This window comes from Oncorhynchus mykiss, chromosome 30, assembly GCF_013265735.2.
Source record: "Oncorhynchus mykiss isolate Arlee chromosome 30, USDA_OmykA_1.1, whole genome shotgun sequence".
Taxonomy (NCBI): Eukaryota; Metazoa; Chordata; class Actinopteri; order Salmoniformes; family Salmonidae; genus Oncorhynchus; species Oncorhynchus mykiss.
Genome location: NC_050570.1, coordinates 37918296 through 37938546, shown reverse-complemented (window position 1 = coordinate 37938546; position 20251 = coordinate 37918296). Strand labels below are relative to the sequence as shown.

Sequence of the window (20251 nt, the reverse complement as noted above, 5' to 3'; positions counted from 1 at the left end):
ATATTGCTAGCCTGCGACTACAAGATCGAATACAGACAATCACGCAAATGCAGATGCATTATCAAGACTACCATGCAATGGTGACTCCGACAGTGATGATTGAGAGAGAGTAGACTTCCAGATCTCGCTCATCGACAAACAGCCCATATCTGCTTCAGACATAGCAGAGGAAACGAGGAAAGACCCAGTGCTTTCCAAAGTCTTGGACTTAACATTAGGCGGTTTTTCAACCTTCGTAAATGATGATAACCTTCGTCCATTCATCGACAAGAAAGACCAGTTGTCCACTGATCAAGGATGTGTTCTGTCGGGATCAAGGGTGGTGGTACCTCACAAATTCCAGAGGAGACTGCTATCTGACCTGCATGAGGGACATCCAGGGATCACTCGAATGAAAGAACTCGCCCGCAGTTCTGTGGTGGCCTGGACCTGATCATGACATTCAACAGCATGTAGGCCACTGCTCACTGTTACTAAGCAGTAATGTATTGCGGCAGTGTTACGTTACTACACCTAATAGGAAATGCACATGCGCACTATTGTGCCGGGGGCTGTAGAGCACGAGAGGTTTGGACTAAACTAACTGTGCTCCCGTCTCCTGCCTGGTCATTTCTCCACAACACAAATATTACAGTTCAGAGAACGTTAAAACATTCCGTAAAAAAACACAAGAATATTTTAGTAAGGTTCAGAGAACGTTCTAAGAAAGTTATTTAAAAACATACTCTCAGCATAAATACAACTGTCTGTGTTTCAGACTCATAAAACAAATCTGCCTCCACTTATCCTTGCCTTATGCCCTTGGGGGAATCCGCGCGGCCATCTTTGTCATGGGTCCAAATGATTATCCAAGCAAGGGAAGTTGGCAACGTAAGCCCTCGTATTTGATTGAGTTTGCGAGCGTACAATTATGTTCACTCCAGGCTTGAAACGCTGCAGAATTCAAATCACAATGATTGTACATCCTCTAAGAAAAGTCAGCCAAAACCAACATTAATATGGAGATCAACATACAAGTGTAAGAAAAAAAAAGTAAATAAGTTAGAAATTGTGCTACTAATGCACATGACGGCTTAAACACTTATCATAAAAGTAATGATGTTTTTGTTTGGTTAGCTTTTGGAAACGTTTCCCTTATACATTGTAATTTTTGATTTACCTGATATATTAGGATGGCTAACATTCGATGTCTGCAGATGCGTTCTAGCCAAGATATGAAATGCAATCATAATTGACTGTAGCGCATATAAGGCTCACACACAACAGTTCCATGATGAGTGAAAACACAATTGTGGGATGAACGCGTGACAAATTTCCAGACATGAGCGGTCCATTTCAAATGTATTCATTCTTCCCTTGCCCTGCAAGTGTCAACTCGTCAGACATCATGATACGTCATTTGAACTGTCCACTTACTTTGACAGCAAAGGGGAGGGAGTGCATCTTTTAAGTGTTTGGAATGCAGCCTCTCTCATCCTCTATCTTGTTAAGTGTGTGCAGGTGTGTGCAGCTGATCTTAATGAGTGCTTGTTTCCTTTGGATTGGGATCTGTAAATAGACAAAAATGAACTGCTTTGTATGAGTTAAAAATACATGGCACGCTAGCTCCATCCTGGTGGATTAGTTCCATGGATAGAGAACAGAAGATCATAGGTTTGAATCTCACAGATGCCCTTCCACAATAGATAAGGAATGTGCTTGCATGATTAATGCCTAAGCAAGTTCATTTCTGTTCTCGGAAGGTTAATAAAACCTCCCAAGAAAACTTTCAGGGAACCATAGTAAACTGTTCTCAGAATCTCCCTGCAACCTAAAAATGAACGTTCCCAGAACAGGCGTAATATGCACTTCGGTTCTCAGAAGTTTTTAAAAACCTTTCGGTTTACCAGTCAGGAAACTTATGGCTTCGTTCCCAGAACCAATTGGAAACCAAAAACGTACTTTCCCATTCCCACAACTTCCAGGAAACCAAAAACGTACTTTCCCATTCCCACAACTTCCAGGAAACCAAATGTGCTAGCTGGGATGTGTTTGTTTTTTACTGGAGCGGAATAGGTGGAATGGTATCAAATACATCAAACACATGGTTTGTATGTGTTTGATGAAATTCCATTTTCTATGTTCCGGCCATTATTATGAGCCGTTCTCCCCTCAGCAGCTTCCTGTGGTTGCTGTAGACAGAGTGATGGGCAGAGTGGGTGAACTAGCACAGCTGCCCACATACAGTACTGTGGCTTCGTTCCCTCCCTCCTACCTGCTGCCACTGCATAAGCCTCACATCTACTGAGATAAAACTAGAGGCAATCTGTTCTTTCTCTCTCTCTCTCTCTCTCTCTCTCTCTAATTCCTTTCCAGTTTCCACAGACTGGGGAATAATCTAATTTATTTGCAAGCCTGTAGCAAGGTCAGAGATGCTTCTCCACTCTGTTTCCTAGAGCTGCACTGTAAAACTTTTTTCCTGTACATTTACAGTATTATATTGGCAGCAGAGTTGCCAACTAAATACTGTAATTTTTCTTTGCAGCAGGGTTGCTGTAAAATGTTTTACAGTAAGAAGAATTATACTGTAAATGAACCTACTGTATTCATTACATTAGCACAGCTGTATTATATAATTACAGTAATTTGTTGGCAACTCTGCTGCCAGTGTATAATGGTGTAAATGTACAGTAGAGCATGTTACCATAACATGTTTACAGTACCAATACTCCTATTGTTATATTTTTAGAGTAATTGTAATGAATGAAATAATTAAATTAATTGAGGGACGGGAGGCGGAGTTTGAAATTGCATGGGATTCGTGCAAGCAGGTTGGCTGCAAGGTCATATTTTCATATGACAGCATATCATATACAGTACCAGTCAAAAATTTGGATACACCTACTCATTCAAGGGTTTTTCTTTATTTTGACTATTTTATACATTGTATAATAATAGTGAAGACATCAAACTATGAAATAACACATATGGAATCATGTAGGAGCCAAATAAGTGTTAAACAAATCAAAATATTTGTTTTGATTTTTGATTCTTCCAAGCAGCCACCCTTTGCCTTGATGACAGCTTTGCACACTCTTGGTATTCTCTCAACAAGCTTCACGAGGAATGCTTTTCCAACAGTCTTGAAGGAGTTCCCACGTATGCTGAGCACTTATTGGCTGCTTTTCCTTCACGGTTCAACTCATCCCAAACCATCTCAATTGGGTGATTATGGAGGCCAGGTCATCTGATGCAGCACTCCATCACTCTCCTTGATCAAATAGCCTGTAGGTTTGTTTTGGGTCATTGTCCTGTTGAAAAACAAATAATAGTCCCATTAAGCACAAATCAGATGGGATGGCGCATCGCTGCAGAATGCTTTGGTAGCCATGCTGGTTAAGTGTGCCTTGAATTCTAAATAAATCACAGACTGTGTCACCAGCAAAGCAACCCCACACCATCACACCTCTTCCTCCATGCTTCACGGTGGGAACCACACATGCGGAGATCATCCGTTCACCTACTCTGCATCTTACAAAGACATGGCGGTTGGAACCAATAATCTCAAATTTGCACTAATCAGACCAAAGGACAGATTTCCACCGGTCTAATATCCATTGTTCGTGTTTCTTGGCCCAAGCAAGTCTCTTCTTATTATTGGTGTCCTTTAGTAGTGATTTCTTTGCAGCAATTCGACTATGAAGGCCTGATTCGCGCAGTCCATTCTGAACAGTTGATGATGGAATGATGTGTCCGTTACTTGTACTCTGTGAAGCATTTATTTGGGCAGCAATCTGAGGTGCAGTTCATTCTAATGAACTGATCATCTGCAGCAGAGGTAACTCTGGGTCTTCCTTTCCTGTGGAGGTCCTCATTAGTGTCAGTTTCATCTGCAAGTGTAGGCCTACCTGTCAAAAGAAAAAAGTTACCATGATGCATTGTGAACTGCACCCCAATTCACAATGCATGCTGTTTGTCGTTGATGATTGATCAGATAGCATTGAGAAGACCTATAGAAGACAGATTTAGACATTGTATGTAATGTAATTGTTCCATTTGGGCGGGAAACTCAGATTCAACCCTAGCATGGGCAAAGAGCTCCATTTTAATGTAAAAAGTAAAAGTAAATGCTATACATTCAATTCTTTACATTAAGCAAAACATTTATTATATATTTTTTTATCAACAGCCAGGGGCACGCTCAGCAATCATTTAAAAATGCAGTATTTTTGTTCAGTTAGTCCGCCAGATCAGAGGCAGTAGGGATGACAACACGTTATATTGATATGTGCGTGAATTGGACCCTATTGTTGTCCTGTCTGAGCATTCAACGTGTAATTTGAAATGTAACTTTTGAGTATCAGGGAAAATGTATGGAAGTAAAAAGTACATATTTATTTTAGGAATGCAGTGGAGTAAAAGTAAAAGTTGTCAAAAATATAAATAGTAAAGTACAAATACCCCCCAAACACTACTTAAGTAGTACTTTAAAGTATTTTTACTTAAGTACTTTACACCATTGGTCTTTAATATCACTTGCACTTCAAAGGCTTCCAAACTTGAAGTGACTACTGGGGCAAAAAAAGACCAAGGACATGGCAAATACTCAACCAGGTTTGATGGAGTTAAAATTGGGATTGGGGACAATCCTAGATCAATTATCAGGGGCAAATCTATTTGGGTAAGCGGGTTCAGAGGTGGTGAAACACACAACGGGACAGTTTGGACAGGAGAGAGAAGTCAGCAGGTGCTGAAAATATTGTTCCACCACCATCTTTTCCAAGAAGATATTTACTAAAATAGTCTGAACTTTATGCGTCTCACCCGACAGCCCCGTACCATTATTCCTCCTCCACCAAATCCATTCCTTCACACTGAAGAAGGCTGCCATGAATCACACTTTACCATCTGTCAGTCCAACAGATTAATTTGGGTGCACCAGTGCATAGTGCCAACTGTAAAGTTTGGTGTAGGAAGAATAATGGTCTGGGGCTATTTTTAATGGTTCGGGCTAGGCCCCTTAGTTCCAGTGAAAGGAAATCTTAATGCTACATCATAGCTGATGTTATGCGTATAGTAAGTCCATTTACATATGTAAAGTTCGTGAATCTTGTTTTTTCTGTTGATTTACATATATCACTTAAGAAGACCTAGTTTACACAAAAAATCAATACCAAAAAAATGTTTAGTAACCGTTTACATTGTCTTTTCACTTTGTTCCCCGTCTCCTTCTTCTTCCATTGCCACCTGGTAGGCACGTCACCTGATAGGCACGTCACCTGATAGGCAAGTGCGTAGCCCTAATCAACGCTACATCCTCTTCGAGGTAACTCAGCACTGTATGCACGTTTCACATCAATGCCTTCAGAATGTTGTCCAGTCTACAGTGCAATTACCCCAACATCTATCCTTTTATATGATGCATTAACCAATAAAGGAACTAACCCAATCCAACTATGACGTCCAAAGTAGCTCCCAGACCCAACCCATCTGCATGTCTACAGTGGAATCTAGTCTTTCTCTCTCTCTTTAGCTCCACTTCCTCTGTCATGGCGTCTTCAAGCTCACCCATTATGCAGCTGGATCTCACTTCACGTGAGAATTGTGAACCTACCGAGGAAAGACATGACGATCTTTACCACTGCAGGTGCTGCAAGGAGTACTGTGTGTGGACCAGACCATTCTGTCCCAACACCCGAGCCTGGTGTATCTTGATGTACACTCAATCTCCAGAATTCACCCTGTGCTTTTGGTTATCTTCTGCTCATTTCACCTGGGAATATACACACTGCAACGCATGGGTCCTTTCCTGACAACAGGACAACATAGACTCTCCCATTATGGCCAGATCACTAATTTGTGACCTGTGAATAACAGCACCCGATACTCCCATCAGTCTTACCACTTCATGGGGTATGAGTCCTCATAAAATGATATCCCAACAATGCTACTAAAGCAGGTATTCCCAAACTGGGGTACATATGCGCAATGCCGTTGGGGGTACGCCAAATAAAAATGTGATTCACATTTTAAAAAATTAAATAAATATTCTTCACATTTTAAAACAGTCCATTTATATTTTCCAACGGGGCTATACATTTGGGTGAGATTTTTCTCTCTCACCTGAGTAGCCTCATTTCACTGCCAAAAATCAAATTAAACCATCTAGTGTTCAGCGAAATAACAACACAATGTCAAATACAGGTAGCCTAGTCAAATAATTAACATCCAATCACATTAACCGTTACTCTCTCGCAGAAACTTTCACTCTTGCGCAGACATTTTAAAAAACGAAACATGACCATGTTTGAAGGGTTACGGGACAATAAAAAGTTTGGGAAACACTGTCCTAAAGTAACCCCTGCTACTATTGACACTGCCCATGACGCATACCTCAAAATCCCCCATTTGCACCGTAGTCCAATTCCATGCTGTTTCTATAGCCTCCAGTTACTGTCCCTACAGCAACTGCTGTGAGAATAACTACTGCATGGAATCATTCAAGTGTTTGCTGGCTGTTAGAAATGGGGAAGAGATTAATGGTGTTGGAAAAATATCCAACCTAACAAAACTCTGAGTTAAGGGTTCCTTGAAATTTGACAATAGTGTCTGAAATGCTAACACTGTCTCTGCTACTCTCACCACGATCTGGGTATTTGTAACGTTCTATTTAACTTCATAATAGTCTCTATATTGTGCACAGTTAGATGGCCTCCCTCTCCTATGAGCTATCTCCTGTAACAATATACATAGAGTGGTATAATCCCCAGAGACTATCACCCCGACCTTAATTTATGAGCCCCACAGATCTCCCCCAATTCACATTGCCTTCTGCTTACACCCTTATGTAAACATTCTGTCTCAAACACAGGCCTCGTGTGTGCCTCGCCTCCTGCTACAAATACATTTACACATATTTCATTCCATCTAACCCATAACACAATAGTCAGTGCTCCTAATGCACTTCTACAGTTATAAACATACTAAAACATATTCAAATCAATTAGTCAATATACATCAATCTCTCCTCTGGAACAATGATTACCCTTATGTTCCACTACACCTAAAAACAGATTGACTTGAACAGGGAAGAGAAAAAAAACATGTTTAATAATTTCACACCACCCTTGATGCGACTAAGACTGGGGGAAGAACAGTCCATCCGTTCCGTTCTATGCCCATGTGATGCTATTCTCCATGCCCGTCTCCTTAATTTTCATCCTTGGGTGTTAACGCAAGTCACAGACTATGAGCCTTGAATGCAATTAAGTGTACCGTATAATCCAGCAATCTATATGTAGTGATGCGATTTAACATAAAAATCCTGATGACATGGTAACACAAAAAAAACCTTCATGGTTGACTCAAGCTATCATCTAGTGAGTTCTCTAATAACCTCCCTCTCGGAGGACACTTCAAGATAAGGTTTCATGGGAGAAAAACTCTCCCTAGACCCAATAAATTGGAACAGTGCACCCACCCTCACAGTTTGAGAGTAGCGCTCTCATAATTAAAACATTTTTTAAATGATCTTACCCAAATTTAGAAGGACGGTTCTTAGTGCTTTACTTTGAGTCTATCAGTCCAATTCAAGCCCCTCGCGGTTAGAATGTACATTTATAAACGGTACCAGGTATTACCGGTAATAACTCTTCATCATTACAACCCCCATTTGTCCCTGTTTTCCTGTCGCGAGTGGCATGGTAGTGACAGATCGGTATCCCAATGCATTCTTAGTCTAATTACTATACATTTCTCAGTGTGCAAACCTCGTCAATAAACCTGACAACCCAAATAAACAATTACGGGCACTGTTGACCCCACCCCCCACCCCCCCTGATCCTGGCACTTATCCTTCTAGCGTGCCTTCATTGGTTCTTCTTCAGATAGCGTTACAGTTCATCTTCCCAACGACACATATGTAACTCTTGCCTGTCACATTTGATAGCCCTTGATAATGTCCCAAAGTATTGACTTACTTTTAAAAATCTACCTCTGATTTGTCATCCAAAGGGTCCCAGCTACAACATGTTTTGTTAGATAAAATCATTCTTTATATCCCCAAAAGTCAGTTTAGTTAGCGCCATCGATTTGAGTAATCCACTCGTTCAACATGCAAAGAAAGGATTCCAAAAAGCTACCGCTAAACTTTGTTAAAACAAGCCAAAATATGTTTTTATTCCATCCTCAGATACCCTAAAATGAAATTAAACTATAATATTACATACGGAAAGAAGTATGTTCAATAGGAAAACGATAATAGCAGGTGCGTGTCCTCTTCATCGCGCACTTACACTGATTTCTAAGTCTGTGTCCCTGTATCAAAACTCATTATTCTTCCTCGTTTGGGAAGAAACAAGCCTGAAACCTTGAACAAAGACTACTGACATCCAGTGGAAGCCATAGGAATTGCATACTGGGAGCTAGATTATTTTTTTTACCTATACATTCCATTGTAAGAGCATGGGCTCTTTCAAAAAAACAATTCCGGTTGGTTTTCTTTGGATTTCCTCGTACCATATCTATGGTGTTATAGTCTCCTACATTACTTTAACAGTTCTACAAACTTCAGGGTGTTTTCTTTCCAATGGTACCAATTATATGCATATCCATAATCAGCGCCTGAGCAACAGGCAGTTTACTTTGGGCAGGCGGAAATGGAGAAAAATAGACCCTATCCTGAAGAAGTTTTAAGACTCTCCACATGGGATGATTACACTGAACCACAAAAGAAAGGGAATATTGAATGATCCCCAATGATCCATCGCATCTCCCAAAAATGTTTTCAACATACAACAAAATGATTCTAGAAACTAAAGCTTTGGTTGTCTTCCTCTCATGTCTTCTCCCTTGACTTCCTCAATGTCCACCTCTTGAACATCAGACTCTGAGGCCTCATCTTCACTGTCACTTTCCAACCTTGCTGAGTATGGCTAGTTGTCATGCTAAAAAAGCCTCAAATTTGCCATGATGACCACCAATTGTTCAACCCTTGTATTGGTCTGGCTGTTGCGTGCTTTAGTGTGTGTGTTCCCAAACAAGGACCAGTTGCGCTCTGAGGCGGCTGATGTTGGTGGGATTTGGCGGATGATGGAGGCAAGAGGGGAAAGATCCTCAGATCCACCAAGTACCTTCCACCAGGTGGCTGATGAGATATATTGGCACGACTGCTATATTGCATCTACATCCCAAAGCCCTTGCTTGGAAGTGTACTTTGCCAGACTGACAAGAACCTTGCCCTCATCCAGGCCAAGGTGGCGAGACACGGTAGTGATGACACCATAGGCCTTGTTGATCTCTACACCATACAAGATGCTCTTGCCAGCATACTTGGGGTCCAACATGTATACTGCGACGTGTATGAGTTTCTGGCAGAAGTCTTCACGCTTTTTGATGTATTTCAGAACTGCAGATTCTTCTGCTTGGAGCAACAGTGAAGTGGGCAGGGCAGTACGGATTTCTTCTCTTACCTCTGAACATCAGACATAATGACATTGTCTCCCTCAATCCGTGCAATGGCTATTGCTATAGGTTTCAGGCTGCTTTACCGCTCTCTCCCAAAATACATAATCTGGGAGGATCCTGTTGATGGGGCTGCCCATATCGTCAGACCGTGATATGGCCATTTCTTGGAGAGACTCCTTCCCCTCCAGGAGACTGTCAAACATGATGACAACACTACCCCAACGGGTGTTGCTGGGCAGCTGCAATGTGGTGCTCTTATTCTTCTCACTTTTCTTGGTGAGGAAGATTGCTGCTATAACTTGATGACCCTTCACATACCTAACCATTTCCTTGGCTCTCTTGTAGATTGTATCCAAGGACATCAGTGCCATGATGTCCTTGAGGAGTAGATTCAATGCATGACTCCTCCACTTTAGACCAAGCAGCCTTCATTTTTGTATGTCACCAGTGCAAATACCTTCTGTGGTCCAAGGTCATTGATGACTGCCTTCAGTTCATCTGCAATGTAGAGACCGGTGTGGCTGTGCTGTTGTAGACTACTGGTTGAGGGGTGGAGATTATGTAGTTAATTATTCCTTTTCCACAAACATTCGACCACACATCAGAGATTATTGCAATAGTCTGCTTTCTCTATGATTTGCTTGAACTTCACTTGAACTCTGTTTAACTCTGCATCCAGCAAATGAGTAGATAAAGCGTGTCTGGTTGGAGGGGTGTATGCTGGGAGAAGAACATTCAGAAATCTCTTCCAATACATATTGCCTGTGAGCATCGGAGGTGAACAAGTTGCATACACAGCTCAAGCAAGACATTCATCAGTATTTCTCTGACTACATTCCTCCTCTGAGTCAAAGAAAATCTTATTCCAGGAGGACCATGAGCTGTTGCAATTGATAAGGTGTCTTATTCATAATTTCACCTCGAATATAAGTAGAGGGATTTTTGTTTTTTGAGGTTGCTTGTTGTTAGCGCTGAGGGAACTTTATGCACTTGGCCAGATAATTCTGCATCTTTGTTGCATTCTTCACATATGATTTGGTACAGTATTTGCAAATGTACACTGCTTTTCCTTCTACATTAGCTGCAGTGAAATGTCTCCACACATCAGATAGGGCCTGTGGCATTTTCCTGTAAAGATTAGGAAAAAAATTGTAAATAAAGCAACAAATACAATTCCATGTTCAGATGAATAGTTAAGCAGTTAGATTTAACAACTCCTTTGTAAGATACATGTTTTAAAATTAAACATGTATGGAAACAGGTGAATTAACACTCCTCAGTTAGCAGGGTCAAGCAAGCTATAACCCACATGGTAGCAAAAACTAACTAGTAGAAATGTTTAATAAGTTAGAAATGATTTAAACACACTTTGCTTTAGGCTACTATTTACTAGTTAACAACAAAATAATGTATGTCATATAGAATGTATTCACCCCACTCCGTATTGTAATCAAAACTTACCAGAAAGCTTGTAGTCCTTGGCTCAGACCGTGTTGTAGTGTGGGCTCAATAACATTGCATTAGTGTGCAAGATCTTGAGAATCAGCTGTACATGTGATGGAAGAATGCACTGTGCATGCAGAGGGTTGCAATTACATTGAATTGGGGATAGTTTAGCCAAAATATGCCACAAGACCTAGAATTGCCTTATGTGTATCCCACAAAAAAAGGTTCACTGTTATAAGCTAACGTTTTTGATGAATTTAAGTAAAAATCCCCAAATTCCCGGGCTTAACATCCAATGGAAACTTTTGGGAAAAATTCAGGAAATTTCCCAGAAAGTTTCCAACCCTTTGCAACCCTATCACTAACTGCTCTCCCCAAAACCACAGTCTTGGGAAACATTCCAAAGGGAGTTAATGAAACCCTTCCTCTTCTGGAAAAGAAAGTATACATTTCGTTAGCATGAACTATGCTACATCTTAATCAGCCATCCAAAATATGTAATTATAAACCAAACATGATAATGGTAAATCCACTGTCCTCACTCCAATCATTAACCGTTTGTTTTAATCCACACCATCGTGTAGGTGTCCTTTATTTGGCATGTACTACCCTTAGACACGGCAACATTATCTCGCCACCGAGTCTAACGATTCACTGGTCTCTTTTCCCCATGATTCTCCATAACCACCACACCACAATTATTTTTATGTTCATGAAAAAAAATATGGAAAGTTAATTTTAAGTTTGGTAACCCCAATGCTAATTTCTCGTGACCCCTCCTCCCTTTTGTCCATTCTATAAATCTATATCATAATAACACGACATCAAATGTCTCACGAGATTAAAACCCCCCAAGGTTTTCTGAGTTTGCCAAGAATGTATGGCCATATCATTTTTAATTTCTTACCTCTTTAGAACCCAACCCCCTGGCATTTCGCTTGGATTCTTCAATCCAAAATACATTTTCCTGTGGCAAATTCAGCCACTTTCTCATCATAAGGAACCTGCGATATTTGATCCCTGTCATCTACTGTATTAAAAAGTTGCTTGAGACGTGTGCTCCTACGTCTCACTTCACATAAACACTGTAATCTCTATGAACCACTATCGATCGGACCAAGGCCATACACTGCTATGTAACATTTTCCTGTCCCGCTGCATTCAAGAGGATTTTGTTGCTGCTCTTCTGAAAAACTTGCAATCGCTTGTATGGCAGCATTTCCTCCGAATGCAGCAGGCTCCATTCCCACCCCACACTCATTCTTCCAATGACCAACGGCCCCACATCTTAAACAGAGATCGCCCTACTCTTTGACGTTTTTTCCCACTACATTTCTTTGTCTTACCTTGGCCATTGAAACCACTGTTAGTGACTTTCACTGTGGCCGTGTTAACCGTATTAACACATTCTATCAATGTGCTCACATACCCAGTCTTTTTGCAGCTGAGTACATCTACATCTGCATTTAGTTTTTTTGTCGGTTATACTCTTCTGTTGATAAACTGCCGACACCAAAACGCGTGTATGTTGAGCTTGCCATTTCTCATTGATGTCATGGTGCCAGACCACAACAGCATCTCTGAGTTTTTATTTGATTGGAATTATCCATCAGCAGGGAAATGCTGCCCTATTTGATCCAGTTTGCTCAATTTTTCCCATATCCGAGGTGAATTGGTAGAACGCTTGTGCGCCTCTTTCAGCGCCTCCATAGCTTTATTAATCTTCTCTTCCTCTAGCCCCGCTTTACAGGAAGAATCTGGGCCTTCTGTCGCCATTTCAATAGTTATTATTCTGAAACCTCTCCCGACAGTGTCCAGGGTGTTTAGATCTTCTTTACTCCCGACTCTTAATACACAGCTTTTATTAACTATTTCCCAAAGGGAGCGCTACACACTTCCCCGGAGAATAGTTTTGTGGTATTTGTGCCTATTAAATTGGTCACGGCACTTAATACCTTGTTTTAGAACCAATATTATAGCGTCTGCAAATGTATTACTGGAGAATACGGACCTAATGTCTTATTCCAGTGTTATGCTTCGAATATCACAGTTGTTGATAACACACATTACCAAAATGATTCACACTTGTTTTCCTATTTCCACATAATCTGTCATGGTTCCCCGCCCCAACAGGGTATAAAACCAACCTCTCTTTATTGCTACTGCTATTACGCCCAAATCAAACAGTGTTTCGAATATCTTATTGATTTTCTTTTAACCCTGAATATGGCTCTCCTTCAGAATTTACAGGCGACCATTTATCCTAGTGCACAAGCATGACACTTTATCCATCCACACACACACACTATGCTGCCTCATGGCCACTGCAGCTGAGACTTTCACCCCCCTTACAGGTCTGGCTGATAAACCAGTACGCCATGGATTTACCCTCCACAGGACCACCCTGTTCAGGATTTACCCTCTCTCTAAGAGATTTACCCTCCATCTGGAACTATCCTGCTTGGGACTTACCCTTTACCTCCAAGACCTACCCTCCACAGGAACTATACTGCTCGGGACTTACCCTTTACCTCCAAGACCTACCCTCCACAGGAACTATACTGCTCGGGACTCCCTCTTTAAAGCTATGACCGGTCGTAACACAATGGGACTACTGAATAAGCTCAGGCTTTCTAGGTCTGTATCCTATTATTGGTTCAGCCTACGACTCATCTACCCAAGATGTCAGAATGAGTGATAACATGTGTAAGAACTGTGCTTAACTTGTTTCTGGTGCCGGCGTTAGGTTCTAAATATCAGAGTAAGAAATTGACGGACACTATGAAAGCTCCAACCAAGTTCTTCCTCACTTCATCTGACCTGACCTCTGCCCCAGTGCTCACTCCTCCCCAACTCACGGCTGTCATGTTGACTCGTACCAGACTGTGTCTTTTTCCCTCCCACAGGATCCCTGATGGCTAACAATAACATATCCGGACAGAATGTACACGTTATACATTCCCCTCTCTCCCTCAGTGACATGAATAAGTATAATTCATATTTTCAGTACCTAACACTATATAAATGTTGATTTGAGCTATGTATCTTATCAGATGTGTTAATGGTTTTGAGAGTATGGAACGTTGTTTCCCATATTTTGCCAAGCCAATTGAGAAAAACTGTGAGGCCATTCGCTTGGAGGAACTAAGGGACTCAGTGGAATCTCTACATTAGACACACTCAGTGGTACATGCCAGACGGAGCAAGTTTTGGAGCAAGTGAAGTGATGAGGGGGGGGGGGGGGGGGGGGTGCTGCTGTGGTCTGATCCATCATGAACTCAAAAAGAAGAGAGTAATTCTGTCCAATAACATCAGGCTGCATCTCTCTGTTGTTCAAGCTGAAATCAGCTGCCATTGAAAACAACGACTTTGGTGCCACTTAGTGGCCAAAGTAGTCAGGTTGAAAGATGCTCTGAGTGTGCAGGACAGACAGTATCATCAATATGATGTCATTCCATGCTCATCTTGTATTTATCAAAAGTATTTGTTTTTCTTATAATCCAGCTATTTATTTATTTCTCTCTCTTCTTCATCTTTCTCTCATATCTCTCTCTCTCTCCACTCCTCTACCCCCCTCTCTCTCTCTGTAGGACAATAAAAAGCCCACAGACTGTGTTTTCAGTGAGTATTCCTGCACGCTGGGCGTCGACCTACGCCGGGGATGCAGGCGTTTCTCCGGGAACCTGCAGCTGCCCCCGTTGTCGTGGCGACAGGCCGAGAGGTCGCGAACCCCTGACAATGACTGGGTGGTCCGGCCCACCTCCCTCCCCTTCTGCATCCCACCCCGCATCGACATTACGCCGGTTGACCCGGAGTGGTGAGTACACACACACATATGCAGGCACATACACACTCAACTTTTCTCCATTATATTCCAGACTTAACTCCTCTGCTGATAATATAGATCGATTAGAACCCCAAAAAGACTGACTGTACCATTTCATATAATAACTCCCATCATCACCATTTCTTACACTGGAATTGCCCACTGATATACCTATTATGGCTCCTTCTGGCCCAATTACGTTACGTATCTACTTATATAATAAGTGGATGGAGCCTCTGAGGATTACTGTACTTTTGCTGCCAGTCTCCAGCCCTTAGAGAATTACCATAACTGTGGGCTATCTGCTGTGAAAGCTATTGAAGTGTGAACCCCATTGAGACCACGGAAGTGAAGGCTGGATGGACTATTCTCTATGGGATCCTGCTGAGATTTGTTCCCACTGTAGTCCCTAGGAGAGGCTCTTTAGACTTCAAATAGCTGCACAGGCTGTGCTAATGGAAGTTGGTCGGTGTGTGTGCGTGTGTGCAGTGCTTAATTTGTAAATGGGAGGTGCCGGAACAAGAAGTGAGCCCGATAGAGGGGTGACCTGAGGGGCTCTTGAGATACCGGAACTTTATAATAAAGCATTGTGTGCATTATCGGCGCTTTTGCATTCTGGCGTAGAGCAGTAGAGTAGAGGCACTTGCTGACGTTACACACGAGGGATAATTATTTTTGTAGTCTATCTTCTGGGAAGAATGTGGCCTTTATAAACCCATTTCATACAATTATACATCATTTTAAATGACTGGAGACTTCAGCAGAGTCGTTGTTTTGATATTTCATAAATGATGGAAATGATAGGCTACTTTGACAAACTGAGAATCTTGAGATCAACAAAAATGGCCTGGTGTTGAATCGGTCAATAGCTTAGGCCTAGGTGTGTGGAGACACACATTTTGTACAATATGAGTTTCGCTGACTCCGACAAGGACGAGCAACTCACTCACTGGCGATGGCCGATGCGCTCGTGTCAAAAGCTTATCTCTCTCTTGTAAAACAATGCTGTTCGGTCAATAGGCCTATTTGGAAGTTAATTCACTTGTTAGCCTATAGGCAGATTGGTCTTCTATTGTCAGCAGGGTTTATTTGTTTTCCAACCTGTGTTTTCTCGTGATTGTATTTGAAATATAGCAAAAGGCCTGTTTTGGCTACATGCTGTTTGCTGACAGATTTGCAGCACGTTCATAACTATATGCTATTTTTGTTATAAGCTATTGATCCTCCATATTATAGGCCTTCTCCTGGTGTAGTATTCGGAATTGTACTGAACAAAAATATAAAGATGTGAGGTCCTGGTCCCATACGCACAAAAAGCTTATTTCGCTCGAATTCTGGGCACAAATTTGTTTACATTCCTGTTAGTGAGCTTTTCTCCTTTGCCAAGATAGTCCACCTGACAGGTGTGACATATCAAGAAGCTGATTACACAGCATGATCATTACACAGGTGCACCTTGTGCTGGGGACAAGGAAAGGCCACTCTAAAATGTGCAGTTTTGTCACACAACACGATGCCACAGATGTCTCAAGTTTCAAGGGAGCGTGCAATTGCCATGCTTATATTTTTGTTCAGTATATTTCGTTTCATTCTGAACAGACAGCAGTGATTCTATAACTTTGACAAATGTATTTCAATTCATCAGAGGTGCTGCAGCACCTCCAGCGCCCTTCCGGTGGCTATGATTCTATAATGAAATAAGTGTTGAAGTGCATCGCTGGAGTTGCAGGCTCATGTCTATCAGAGCAGAGCGAGAGAAAGATCATAGAAAGTGTATCTCAGAGAGATACAGACGCTCTTCTCTCTCTCACCACAGCAATGTCCAAGCGTTGGTCTATATAGGCTGTAATGTTGCGGAAACCATAAACCCGGGCCGCCCCAACACAAATATATTCTTAGAATATCAGGCACGTTTTCACACAACTTTTTTTCAAAGTGGGGAAGCCAGGAGAATTACAGAGGATTCAACTTGAATTAACTCTGATTGCTTTTATTAGAATTCAGACATTGCAAACAGTAAAAAATGATTTATCATGACACGAGAGGTACCCGGATCCTGGCAAATGGGTTCCAGAACGAAACAGTCCAAAACTGAGAGGTGCCAGAACCTGTGCTGGCCGGATCTGGCTCAAATTAAGTGTGTGTCTGTTATGCCTGTATGCCTGTGTATCTGTGTCTGAGTCTGTGTGTTTGTGCATGCCTGTGTGTTTGCCTGCAAGAAAGAGGGAGGATCAATACGGTCTACTTGTGTTAAATGGATGTGCTTTATTATAATCTATAGGTTTCCTCTGCGTTGTGTGCTATGTCTGTATAGACAGTGTGTATGTGACAGCCCCTTGGGTGCATAGAACGGGGGTAGTGTTGTTGACCTTTGGCCTAACGGACCACTGGAGTGGCTGTCTGACGTAGAGAGCCCGCAGAGTCACAGGGTTATCACTGCCTGGGAGGACTGACTGTCAGCTCAGACTCTCTTTACCATAACAACCTTCCTGTGAACGCTGTGTGTCTGTGTGTGTGGGAGAAACACAGGCCCACCAGGGGGTGAGAGACTGGATCGAAGCAGGAACTGTCAGCATCATCAGCCTGTCACCGCCGGGAAGGACATCTAGCCAATCAACATACATGTTGAAAGGGTGAATTGGCGAAAGCTTGTGTTTCCATGTTCTGACAGAAGAGGGCGATGTCACATTCAATTTTTCTCTCCATTGTCTCCTGCGTTCAAATATGCTGTTAATTTCTATTGAACAAAGTCAAACGGGTAAGAAAGCACCTTCCTGTGCAATACCGTTGCTCATGAGGGCTTCTTACATCATTGACTTGCGTAGTTTGTTCAAACCAAAGCAACATATTAAAAACATTCAAAGGGCAAATCTGTTTAATATTAACTAGACGGCACGCTGACATTTCTGCCCCATTTGGATTGGGTGTGCTCATTAGGTAATCCCACAATATGTTTGTTATCTGCCAATATGTCTGAACCTACTGCTATTGGTTTCAAAGCTTCCTCTGGAAAATCTTTAACCAGTATAGCTGGTGTGTTTGTGAGCCTGTGAGTGGTTGACTGCGAGTAGGACTAGTACTTTGCTGAAGGCTGTTATCTTAGAAAGATGCTGTGCCTAGATTCTGTTGACCTGGTTTAACTAAGAGATGCCGTGTTACTGTAGCCTCTACCCATATACCCAATGTGTGCAAGGGCGTTGGGGGGGGGGGGGGGGGGGTGTGTTTTCTCTACTAAGATGCTGTGTGTGCATGTTGTGTGTCTAATTGTGTGTGAGTAAGTGTTCTTGTGGAGAGACCCACTGCTGTGTGTGTTTGAAAGTGCTCTGTACTGGGATCCCTTACCGCGGTGACATTCTGAACCATGGCATTTAACACCTGTGTCCTCTTTTCTGCTTTTACGCACCCCCCCCCCCCGACCCAGGACCGCCATTAATTGTTCAATATGGGGTGATGGGGTTGGGTGTGACGTCATTCTTACATGAATATTCCCCAGCCCCTCCCCGTTCTACCCTCTCATGGTGTTGTTCTTGTATTGCACCTTTTATCACTTTTTTTCCCAGGAGGAGAGAGGCTGGTAGGTGAGGGGAGAGGCGGGGAGGGGGGAGAGAGGCTGGTAGGTGAGGGGAGAGGCGGGGAGGGGGGAGAGAGGCTGGTAGGTGAGGGGAGAGGCGGGGAGGGAGGAGAAAGGCTGGGAGGCAGTTATTTTGGGAAACAATTATTTTTCTTGCTGTCGTGACACAATTGCATTGGAGAACAGGGTCCATCTAGCATTGATTTTTGGACTGTTAGAGGACGCGAGTGCTCGATCGAGAGAAAGAGAGAGAGAGTGTGTGTGTGTGTGTGTGTGTGTGTGTGTGTGTGTGTGTGTGTAGGGGAGAGTGTATTCTCAGGTTGGATTCAAGCAGGCCTTAATAGGTCAACTGTTAGTGGATGACTGGTGTGTTTGTGGCTCACTAAGGAGTACTGTGTGTGTGTGCGTGTGCATGTTCGTGCGTGTCAGTCCAACTCCAGTGCAATCCCTCTGAGGAGCAGTTTTCTTTGTGTTTTGTCTCCTTGTAAGTACTGCCTCCCCTGATGCCATTCACCATTTGATTGGGTTTTGGCACCAATGTGACACCAATGACATGAATATATGTCTGTACTGGATTACCTTTGTTTGTGCTGCAGCAGTATAATGTCACATACCACTGCCCATTCCAATACCATTTAATCCGCTTTGGTCTAGGTGGGTGCCTGTAATCCATGGCAAAGAAAATTGGACTTTGCCCTCCTTTTGAATGTGTGTGTGTGTGTGCGACCCTGTGCGTGTTTGTGTCTGTCTGTTTAGTCATCTAGCAACGTCATCTGAGGTTGTTTCTAAGATTGTTTCTCCTCTTAATTTCCTGTGTGCGTGTCAGCCTGCCTGTGTATGTGTGTGTGTGTGTGTGTGTGTGTGTGTGTGTGTGTGCGTGCGTGCGCGAGTGTCCTCTCTGATCTGATGTTTAATAAAGCTGTTGACAGACTCCTTCCACCTGACCTCTAACCTGGAAGTGCTTAGATAGGAGAGGAGGGTGATGGAAAGGAGGAGGAGAGCTATGGAAGTCAGACAGACTTCCTCTCAGGAGGATGCCTGTTAGGCATGTTAGAGACAGGATGGAGTGTCACTGAGATGATAATAATGGCGAGGATGAGGAGAAAGAGGATGGTGGTAATGCAAATGATGCCGATGAAGCTCTAATCAAGATTACACTAAAATTACACTTTGATGACACATATGCTCTGTTAACATAGGCAGCCCAATTATGATATTTTTTTCCACTAATTGGTCTTTTGAGCAATCACTTTTCAAATCAGATTTTTTTTTTCAATCTTTTCATATCAGATTTTTTTCAAAGAGACCAATTCCTGAAAAAAATATCAGAATTGAGATGCCTGTGGAAACACTGCCTTAGACGAACACTTTGATGACACTAAGATGACAAGATGACATCACACACGACAAGGTGACTTTCAACATTCGGACAACAGTGGTTTAGTGGCGCTTCCCAATGTAAGTGTGCCACAAGGCAGGACACAAAATGTGATGTGAAGAGCCAATTCTTGACTTGAACTGTTTGAGCACAGGAAGTGGCCCTGTTGTGTATGATGACGTGGTCTTGCTGATTGTACCTTTAACAGTGCCAGTATTGTAATTGTACTGTATCACACTGTACTTACAGAGATGTTACTCTACCTTCCTGTGAGATCTCGTTCACTTACAGCAGCCATTTTGTTGAGTGACAGGTTATTCTGTAGGGTGTGTTACTGTGTGCCTAGGAGTCTAATAAAGATAGTTTATGAAGCTAAGTGAGCATCTGTCTGGTGCAGTTTAAAGCTTTAAAGTTGAGACTACAGAATTGTTATTTTAATGGAATTACTGTCTGCTTTCCTAAGCACCCAGTGAGAAATCTCTGAGCTCCCTGAAAATGTCAGAGAGAGAGAGGGATTATTCTGAGCCTGGGCTCCACTCCGCTCTCCCTTTTCTCTCTCTCTCTCTCTCTCTCTCTCTCTCTCTCT

At 42.4% G+C, this 20251-nt stretch overlaps 1 long non-coding RNA gene across 1 annotated transcript in view; it reads left to right on the top strand.

The window, feature by feature from the left end:
• LOC118945821 overlaps positions 1-14701 on the top strand; it is an 87986-nt gene extending 73285 nt beyond the window's left edge. The window contains exon 3 of the long non-coding RNA XR_005040981.1: positions 14481-14701. This is a non-coding gene — a long non-coding RNA (uncharacterized LOC118945821). The remainder of the gene's footprint in view (positions 1-14480) is intronic.
• Positions 14702-20251: the final 5550 nt, after the last annotated feature.